Here is a 10,508-nt window from a genome sequence, read left to right as displayed (position 1 = left end):
AATTTCCAGAGGAATTCCTGGAGGAATTTCCAGAGGAATTCCTGGAGGAATTTCCAGAGGAATTTCCAGAGGAATTCCTGGAGGAATTTCCAGAGTGATTCCTGGAGGAATTTCCAGAGGAATTCCTGGAGGAATTTCCAGAGGAAATCCTGGAGGAATTTCCAGAGGAATTCCTGGAGGAATTTCCAGAGGAATTCCTGGAGGAATTTCCAGAGGAATTCCTAGAGGAATTTCCAGAGGAATTCCTGGAAGAATTTCCAGAGGAATTCCTGGAGCAATTTCCAGGGGAATTCCTGGAGGAATTTCCAGAGGAATTCCTGGAGGAATTTCCAGAGGAATTCCTGGAGGAATTTCCAGAGGAATTCCTGGAGGAATTTCCAGAGGAATTCCTGGAGGAAATTCCAGAGGAATTCCTGGAGGAAATTCCAGAGGAATTCCTGGAGGAATTTCCAGAGGAATTCCTGGAGGAATTTCCAGATGAATTCCTGGAGGAATTTCCAGATGAATTCCTGGAGGAATTTCCAGAGGAATTCCTGGAGGAATTTCCAGAGGAATTCCTGGAGGAATTTCCAGAGGAATTCCTGGAGGAATTTCCAGAGGAATTCCTGGAGGAATTTCCAGAGGAATTCCTGGAGAAATTTCCAGAGGAATTCCTGGAGGAATTTCCAGAGGAATTCCTGGAGGAATTTCCAGAGGAATTCCTGGAGGAATTTCCAGAGGAATTTCTGGAGGAATTTCCAGAGGAATTTCTGGAGGAATTTCCAGAGGAATTTCTGGAGGAATTTCCAGAGGAATTTCTGGAGGAATTTCCAGAGGAATTTCTGGAGGAATTTCCAGAGGAATTTCTGGAGGAATTTCCAGAGGAATTTCTGGAGGAATTTCCAGAGGAATTTCCAGAGGAATTTCTGGAGGAATTTCCAGAGGAATTCCTGGAGGAATTTCCAGAGGAATTCCTGGAGGAATTTCCAGAGGAATTCCTGGAGGAATTTCCAGAGGAATTCCTGGAGGAATTTCCAGAGGAATTCCTGGAGGAATTTCCAGAGGAATTCCTGGAGGAATTTCCAGAGGAATTCCTGGAGGAATTTCCAGAGGAATTCCTGGAGGAATTTCCAGAGGAATTCCTGGAGGAATTTCCAGAGGAATTCCTGGAGGAATTTCCAGAGGAATTCCTGGAGGAATTTCCAGAGGAATTCCTGGAGGAATTTCCAGAGGAATTCCTGGAGGAATTTCCAGAGGAATTCCTGGAGGAATTTCCAGAGGAATTCCTGGAGGAATTTCCAGAGGAATTCCTGGAGGAATTTCCAGAGGAATTCCTGGAGGAATTTCCAGAGGAATTCCTGGAGGAATTTCCAGAGGAATTCCTGGAGGAATTTCCAGAGGAATTCCTGGAGGAATTTCCAGAGGAATTTCCAGAGGAATTCCTGGAGGAATTTCCAGAGGAATTCCTGGAGGAATTTCCAGAGGAATTCCTGGAGGAATTTTCAGAGGAATTCCTGGAGGAATTTTCCTGGAGGAATTTCCAGAGGAATTCCTGGAGGAATTTCCAGAGGAATTCCTGGAGGAATTTCCAGAGGAATTCCTGGAGGAATTTCCAGAGGAATTCCTGGAGGAATTTCCAGAGGAATTCCTGGAGGAATTTCCAGAGGAATTCCTGGAGGAATTTCCAGAGGAATTCCTGGAGGAATTTCCAGAGGAATTCCTGGAGGAATTTCCAGAGGAATTCCTGGAGGAATTTCCAGAGGAATTCCTGGAGGAATTTCCAGAGGAATTCCTGGAGGAATTTCCAGAGGAATTCCTGGAGGAATTTCCAGAGGAATTCCTGGAGGAATTTATAGAGGAATTCCTGGAGGAATTTCCAGAGGAATTCCTGGAGGAATTTCCAGAGGAATTCCTGGAGGAATTTCCAGAGGAATTCCTGGAGGAATTTCCAGAGGAATTCCTGGAGGAATTTCCAGAGGAATTCCTGGAGGAATTTCCAGAGGAATTCCTGGAGGAATTTCCAGAGGAATTCCTGGAGGAATTTCCAGAGGAATTCCTGGAGGAATTTCCAGAGGAATTCCTGGAGGAATTTCCAGAGGAATTCCTGGAGGAATTTCCAGAGGAATTCCTGGAGGAATTTCCAGAGGAATTCCTGGAGGAATTTCCAGAGGAATTCCTGGAGGAATTTCCAGAGGAATTCCTGGAGGAATTTCCAGAGGAATTCCTGGAGGAATTTCCAGAGGAATTCCTGGAGGAATTTCCAGAGGAATTCATGGAGGAATTTTCAGAGGAATTTCTGGAGGAATTTCCAGAGGAATTCCTGGAGGAATTTCCAAAGGAATTCCTGGAGGAATTTCCTGAGGAATTCCTGGAGGAATTTCCAGAGGAATTCCTGGAGGAATTTCCAGAGGAATTCCTGGAGGAATTTCCAGAGGAATTCCTGGAGGAATTTCCAGAGGAATTCCTGGAGGAATTTCCAGAGGAATTCCTGGAGGAATTTCCAGAGGAATTCCTGGAGGAATTTCCAGAGGAATTCCTGGAGGAATTTCCAGAGGAATTCCTGGAGGAATTTCCAGAGGAATTCCTGGAGGAATTTCCAGAGGAATTCCTGGAGGAATTTCCAGAGGAATTCCTGGAGGAATTTCCAGAGGAATTCCTGGAGGAATTTCCAGAGGAATTCCTGGAGGAATTTCCAGAGGAATTCCTGGAGGAATTTCCAGAGGAATTCCTGGAGGAATTTCCAGAGGAATTCCTGGAGGAATTTCCAGAGGAATTTCTGGAGGAATTTCCAGAGGAATTCCTGGAGGAATTTCCAGAGGAATTCCTGGAGGAATTTCCAGAAGAATTCCTGGAGGAATTTCCAGAGGAATTCCTGGAGGAATTTCCAGAGGAATTCCTGGAGGAATTTCCAGAGGAATTCCTGGAGGAATTTCCAGAGGAATTCCTGGAGGAATTTCCAGAGGAATTCCTGGAGGAATTTCCAGAGGAATTCATGGAGGAATTTTCAGAGGAATTTCTGGAGGAATTTCCAGAGGAATTCCTGGAAGAATTTCCAAAGGAATTCCTGGAGGAATTTCCTGAGGAATTCCTGGAGGAATTTCCAGAGGAATTCCTGGAGGAATTTCCAGAGGAATTCCTGGAGGAATTTCCAGAGGAATTCCTGGAGGAATTTCCAGAGGAATTCCTGGAGGAATTTCCAGAGGAATCCCTGGAGGAATTTCCAGAGGAATTCCTGGAGGAATTTCCAGAGGAATTCCTGGAGGAATTTCCAGAGGAATTCCTGGAGGAATTTCCAGAGGAATTTCCAGAGGAATTCCTGGAGGAATTTCCAGAGGAATTCCTGGAGGAATTTCCAGAGGAATTCCTGGAGGAATTTCCAGAGGAATTCCTGGAGGAATTTTCAGAGGAATTCCTGGAGGAATTTTCCTGGAGGAATTTCCAGAGGAATTCCTGGAGGAATTTCCAGAGGAATTCCTGGAGGAATTTCCAGAGGAATTCCTGGAGGAATTTCCAGAAGAATTCCTGGAGGAATTTCCAGAGTGATTCCTGGAGGAATTTCCAGAGGAATTCCTGGAGGAATTTCCAGAGGAATTCCTGGAGGAATTTCCAGAGGAATTCCTGGAGGAATTTCCAGAGGAATTCCTGGAGGAATTTCCAGAGGAATTCCTGGAGGAATTTCCAGAGGAATTCCTGGAGGAATTTCCAGAGGAATTCCTGGAGGAATTTCCAGAGGAATTCCTGGAGGAATTTCCAGAGGAATTCCTGGAGGAATTTCCAGAGGAATTCCTGGAGGAATTTCCAGAGGAATTCCTGGAGGAATTTCCAGAGGAATTCCTGGAGGAATTTCCAGAGGAATTCCTGGAGGAATTTCCAGAGGAATTCCTGGAGGAATTTCCAGAGGAATTCCTGGAGGAATTTCCAGAGGAATTCCTGGAGGAATTTCCAGAGGAATTCCTGGAGGAATTTCCAGAGGAATTCCTGGAGGAATTTCCAGAGGAATTCCTGGAGGAATTTCCAGAGGAATTCCTGGAGGAATTTCCAGAGGAATTCCTGGAGGAATTTCCAGAGGAATTCCTGGAGGAATTTCCAGAGGAATTTCCAGAGGAATTCCTGGAGGAATTTCCAGAGGAATTCCTGGAGGAATTTCCAGAGGAATTCCTGGAGGAATTTCCAGAGGAATTCCTGGAGGAATTTTCAGAGGAATTCCTGGAGGAATTTTCCTGGAGGAATTTCCAGAGGAATTCCTGGAGGAATTTCCAGAAGAATTCCTGGAGGAATTTCCAGAAGAATTCCTGGAGGAATTTTCAGAGTGATTCCTGGAGGAATTTCCAGAGGAATTCCTGGAGGAATTTCCAGAGGAATTCCTGGAGGAATTTCCAGAGGAATTCCTGGAGGAATTTCCAGAGGAATTCCTGGAGGAATTTCCAGAGGAATTCCTGGAGGAATTTCCAGAGGAATTCCTGGAGGAATTTCCAGAGGAATTCCTGGAGGAATTTCCAGAGGAATTCCTGGAGGAATTTCCAGAGGAATTCCTGGAGGGATTTCCAGAGGAATTCCTGGAGGAATTTCCAGAGGAATTCCTGGAGGAATTTCCAGAGGAATTCCTGGAGGAATTTCCAGAGGAATTCCTGGAGGAATTTCCAGAGGAATTTCCAGAGGAATTCCTGGAGGAATTTCCAGAGGAATTCCTGGAGGAATTTCCAGAGGAATTCCTGGAGGAATTTCCAGAGGAATTCCTGGAGGAATTTTCAGAGGAATTCCTGGAGTAATTTTCCTGGAGGAATTTCCAGAGGAATTCCTGGAGGAATTTCCAGAGGAATTCCTGGAGGAATTTCCAGAAGAATTCCTGGAGGAATTTCCAGAGGAATTCCTGGAGGAATTTTCCTGGAGGAATTTCCAGAGGAATTCCTGGAGGAATTTCCAGAGGAATTCCTGGAGGAATTTCCAGAAGAATTCCTGGAGGAATTTCCAGAGGAATTCCTGGAGGAATTTCCAGAGGAATTCCTGGAGGAATTTCCAGAGGAATTCGTGGAGGAATTTCCAGAGGAATTCCTGGAGGAATTTCCAGAGGAATTCCTGGAGGAATTTCCAGAGGAATTCCTGGAGGAATTTCCAGAGGAATTCCTGGAGGAATTTCCAGAGGAATTCCTGGAGGAATTTCCAGAGGAATTCCTGGAGGAATTTCCAGAGGAATTCCTGGAGGAATTTCCAGAGGAATTCCTGGAGGAATTTCCAGAGGAATTCCTGGAGGAATTTCCAGAGGAATTCCTGGAGGAATTTCCAGAGGAATTCCTGGAGGAATTTCCAGAGGAATTCCTGGAGGAATTTCCAGAGGAATTCCTGGAGGAATTTCCAGAGGAATTCCTGGAGGAATTCCCAGAGGAATTCCTGGAGGAATTTCCAGAGGAATTCCTGGAGGAATTTCCAGAGGAATTCCTGGAGGAATTTCCAGAGGAATTCCTGGAGGAATTTCCAGAGGAATTCCTGGAGGAATTTCCAGAGGAATTCCTGGAGGAATTTCCAGAGGAATTCCTGGAGGAATTTCCAGAGGAATTCCTGGAGGAATTTCCAGAGGAATTCCTGGAGGAATTTCCGAAGGAATTTCTGGAGGAATTTCCAGAGGAATTTCTGGAGAAATTTCCAGAGGAATTTCTGGAGGAATTTCCAGAGGAATTCCTGGAGGAATTTCCAGAAGAATTCCTGGAGGAATTTCCAGAGGAATTCCTGGAGGAATTTCCAGAGGAATTCCTGGAGGAATTTCCAGAGGAATTCCTTGAGGAATTTCCAGAGGAATTCCTGGAGGAATTTCCAGAGGAATTCATGGAGGAATTTTCAGAGGAATTTCTGGAGGAATTTCCAGAGGAATTCCTGGAGGAATTTCCAAAGGAATTCCTGGAGGAATTTCCTGAGGAATTCCTGGAGGAATTTCCAGAGGAATTTCCAGAGGAATTCCTGGAGGAATTTCCAGAGGAATTCCTGGAGGAATTTCCAGAGGAATTTCCAGAGGAATTCCTGGAGGAATTTCCAGAGGAATTCCTGGAGGAATTTCCAGAGGAATTCCTGGAGGAATTTCCAGAGGAATTCCTGGAGGAATTTTCAGAGGAATTCCTGGAGGAATTTTCCTGGAGGAATTTCCAGAGGAATTCCTGGAGGAATTTCCAGAGGAATTCCTGGAGGAATTTCCAGAAGAATTCTTGGAGGAATTTCCAGAGGAATTCCTGGAGGAATTTCCAGAGGAATTCCTGGAGGAATTTCCAGAGGAATTCCTGGAGGAATTTCCAGAGGAATTCCTGGAGGAATTTCCAGAGGAATTCCTGAAGGAATTTCCAGAGGAATTCCTGGAGGAATTTCCAGAGGAATTCCTGGAGGAATTTCCAGAGGAATTCCTGGAGGAATTTCCAGAGGAATTCCTGGAGGAATTTCCAGAGGAATTCCTGGAGGAATTTCCAGAGGAATTCCTGGAGGAATTTCCAGAGGAATTCCTGGAGGAATTTCCAGAGGAATTCCTGGAGGAATTTCCAGAGGAATTCCTGGAGGAATTTCCAGAGGAATTCCTGGAGGAATTTCCAGAGGAATTCCTGGAGGAATTTCCAGAGGAATTCCTGGAGGAATTTCCAGAGGAATTCCTGGAGGAATTTCCAGAGGAATTCCTGGAGGAATTTCCAGAGGAATTCCTGGAGGAATTTCCAGAGAAATTCCTGGAGGAATTTCCAGAGGAATTCCTGGAGGAATTTCCAGAGGAATTCCTGGAGGAATTTCCAGAGGAATTCCTGGAGGAATTTCCAGAGGAATTCCTGGAGGAATTTCCAGAGGAATTCCTGGAGGAATTTCCAGAGGAATTCCTGGAGGAATTTCCAGAGGAATTCCTGGAGGAATTTCCAGAGGAATTCCTGGAGGAATTTCCAGAGGAATTCCTGGAGGAATTTCCAGAGGAATTCCTGGAGGAATTTCCAGAGGAATTCCTGGAGCAATTTCCGAAGGAATTTGTGGAGGAATTTCCAGAGGAATTTCTGGAGGAATTTCCAGAGGAATTTCCAGAGGAATTTCCAGAGGAATTTCTGGAGGAATTTCCAGAGGAATTTCTGGAGAAATTTCCAGAGGAATTTCTGGAGGAATTTCCAGAGGAATTCCTGGAGGAATTTCCAGAAGAATTCCTGGAGGAATTTCCAGAGGAATTCCTGGAGGAATTTCCAGAGGAATTCCTGGAGGAATTTCCAGAGGAATTCCTTGAGGAATTTCCAGAGGAATTCCTGGAGGAATTTCCAGAGGAATTCATGGAGGAATTTTCAGAGGAATTTCTGGAGGAATTTCCAGAGGAATTCCTGGAGGAATTTCCAAAGGAATTCCTGGAGGAATTTCCTGAGGAATTCCTGGAGGAATTTCCAGAGGAATTTCCAGAGGAATTCCTGGAGGAATTTCCAGAGGAATTCCTGGAGGAATTTCCAGAGGAATTTCCAGAGGAATTCCTGGAGGAATTTCCAGAGGAATTCCTGGAGGAATTTCCAGAGGAATTCCTGGAGGAATTTCCAGAGGAATTCCTGGAGGAATTTTCAGAGGAATTCCTGGAGGAATTTTCCTGGAGGAATTTCCAGAGGAATTCCTGGAGGAATTTCCAGAGGAATTCCTGGAGGAATTTCCAGAAGAATTCCTGGAGGAATTTCCAGAGTGATTCCTGGAGGAATTTCCAGAGGAATTCCTGGAGGAATTTCCAGAGGAATTCCTGGAGGAATTTCCAGAGGAATTCCTGGAGGAATTTCCAGAGGAATTCCTGGAGGAATTTCCAGAGGAATTCCTGGAGGAATTTCCAGAGGAATTCCTGGAGGAATTTCCAGAGGAATTCCTGGAGGATTTTCCAGAGGAATTCCTGGAGGAATTTCCAGAGGAATTCCTGGAGGAATTTCCAGAGGAATTCCTGGAGGAATTTCCAGAGGAATTTCTGGAGGAATTTCCAGAGGAATTTCTGGAGGAATTTCCAGAGGAATTCCTGGAGGAATTTCCAGAAGAATTCCTGGAGGAATTTCCAGAGGAATTCCTGGAGGAATTTCCAGAGGAATTCCTGGAGGAATTTCCAGAGGAATTCCTGGAGGAATTTCCAGAGGAATTCCTGGAGGAATTTCCAGAGGAATTCCTGGAGGAATTTCCAGAGGAATTCCTGGAGGAATTTCCAGAGGAATTCCTGGAGGAATTTCCAGAGGAATTCCTGGAGGAATTTCCAGAGGAATTCCTGGAGGAATTTCCAGAGGAATTCCTGGAGGAATTTCCAGAGGAATTCCTGGAGGAATTTCCAGAGGAATTCCTGGAGGAATTTCCAGAGGAATTCCTGGAGGAATTTCCAGAGGAATTCCTGGAGGAATTTCCAGAGGAATTCCTGGAGGAATTTCCAGAGGAATTTCCAGAGGAATTCCTGGAGGAATTTCCAGAGGAATTTCCAAAGGAATTCCTGGAGGAATTTCCAGAGGAATTCCTGGAGAAATTTCCAGAGGAATTCCTGGAGGAATTTCCAGAGGAATTCCTGGAGGAATTTCCAGAGGAATTCCTGAAGGAATTTCCAGAGGAATTCCTGGAGGAATTTCCAGAGGAATTCCTGGAGGAATTTCCAGAGGAATTCCTGGAGGAATTTCCAGAGGAATTCCTGGAGGAATTTCCAGAGGAATTCCTGGAGGAATTTCCAGAGGAATTCCTGGAGGAATATCCAGAGGAATTTCCAGAGGAATTCCTGGAGGAATTTCCAGAGGAATTCCTGGAGGAATTTTCAGAGGAATTCCTGGAGGAATTTCCCTGGAGGAATTTCCAGAGGAATTCCTGGAGGAATTTCCAGAGGAATTCCTGGAGGAATTTCCAGAGGAATTCCTGGAGGAATTTCCAGAGGAATTCCTGGAGGAATTTCCAGAGGAATTCCTGGAGGAATTTCCAGAGGAATTCCTGGAGGAATTTCCAGAGGAATTCCTGGAGGAATTTCCAGAGGAATTCCTGGAGGAATTTCCAGAGGAATTCCTGGAGGAATTTCCAGAGGAATTCCTGGAGGAATTTCCAGAGGAATTTCCATAGGAATTCCTGGAGGAATTTCCAGAGGAATTTCCAAAGGAATTCCTGGAGGAATTTCCAGAGGAATTCCTGGAGGAATTTCCAGAGGAATTCCTGGAGGAATTTCCAGAGGAATTCCTGGAGGAATTTCCAGAGGAATTCCTGGAGGAATTTCCAGAGGAATTCCTGGAGGAATTTGCAGAGGAATTCCTGGAGGAATTTCCAGAGGAATTCCTGGAGGAATTTCCCTGGAGGAATTTCCAGAGAAATTCCTGGAGGAATTTCCAGAGGAATTCCTGGAGGAATTTCCAGAGGAATTTCCAGAGGAATTCCTGGAGGAATTTCCAGAGGAATTCCTGGAGGAATTTCCAGAGGAATTCCTGGAGAAATTTTCAGAGGAATTCCTGGAGGAATTTCCCTGGAGGAATTTCCAGAGGAATTCCTGGAGGAATTTCCAGAGGAATTCCTGGAGGAATTTCCAGAGGAATTCCTGGAGGAATTTCCAGAGGAATTCCTGGAGGAATTTCCAGAGGAATGCCTGGAGGAATTTCCAGAGGAATTCCTGGAGGAATTCCCAGAGGAATTCCAGGAGGAATTCCCAGAGGAATTCCTGGAGGAATTCCCAGAGGAATTCGTGGAGGAATTTCCAGAGGAATTCCTGGAGGAATTTCCAGAGGAATTGCTGGAGGAATTTCCAGAGGAATTCCTGGAGGAATTTCCAGAGGAATTCCTGGAGGAATTTCCAGAGGACTTCCTGGAGGAATTTCCAGAGGAATTCCTGGAGGAATTTCTAGAGGAATTCCTGGAGGAACTTCCAGAGGAATTCTTGGAGAAACTTCCAGAGGAATTCCTGGAGGAATTTCCAGAGGAATTCCTGGAGGAATTTCCAGAGGAATTTCTGGAGGAATTTCCAGAGGAATTCCTGGAGGAATTTCCAGAGGAATTCCTGGAGGAATTTCCAGAGGAATTCCTGGAGGAATTTCCGGAAAAATTTCTGGACAAATTTCCGGACGTATTTCTTAACAAATTTCTTGAGGAATTCCTTAACGAATTTCCGGACGAATTCCTTAACGAATTTCCAGAGGCATTCCTGGACGAATTTCTAGAGGCATACCTGGAGAAGTTCCCGGAGGAAATAATGGAGGAGTTTCTGGAGGAATTCCTGGAGGAATTTCTGGAGAAATTCCTGGAGGATTTTTTGGCAGAATTCCTGGAGGAAATTCCGGAGGAATTCTCCGATTTCTCTAGGAATTTTTCAAGGAATTCCTTCGGGAACTTGTCCAGGAGTTCTTCGGGAAATTTTTCGAGGATTACTTCCAGGAATTCCTCAATGGGAATTTCTTCAGGAGTTTCTCTAGGGGTTCCTGCGTGAATTCCTCCAGGAATTCCTCTGGAAATTCCTCCAGAAATTTTTCCGGGAATTCCTCTGGTAATTCCTCCTGGAATTCCTCCGATAATTCTTCAACGAATTCCTCTGAGAATTTCTCAAGGAGTTCCTCCGGGAA

The sequence above is a fragment of the Aedes albopictus genome, chromosome 3 (assembly GCF_035046485.1).
Source record: "Aedes albopictus strain Foshan chromosome 3, AalbF5, whole genome shotgun sequence".
Taxonomy (NCBI): domain Eukaryota; kingdom Metazoa; phylum Arthropoda; class Insecta; order Diptera; family Culicidae; genus Aedes; species Aedes albopictus.
The sequence above is the reverse complement of the archived record's forward strand: the minus strand, read 5'-3'. Positions refer to the sequence as shown.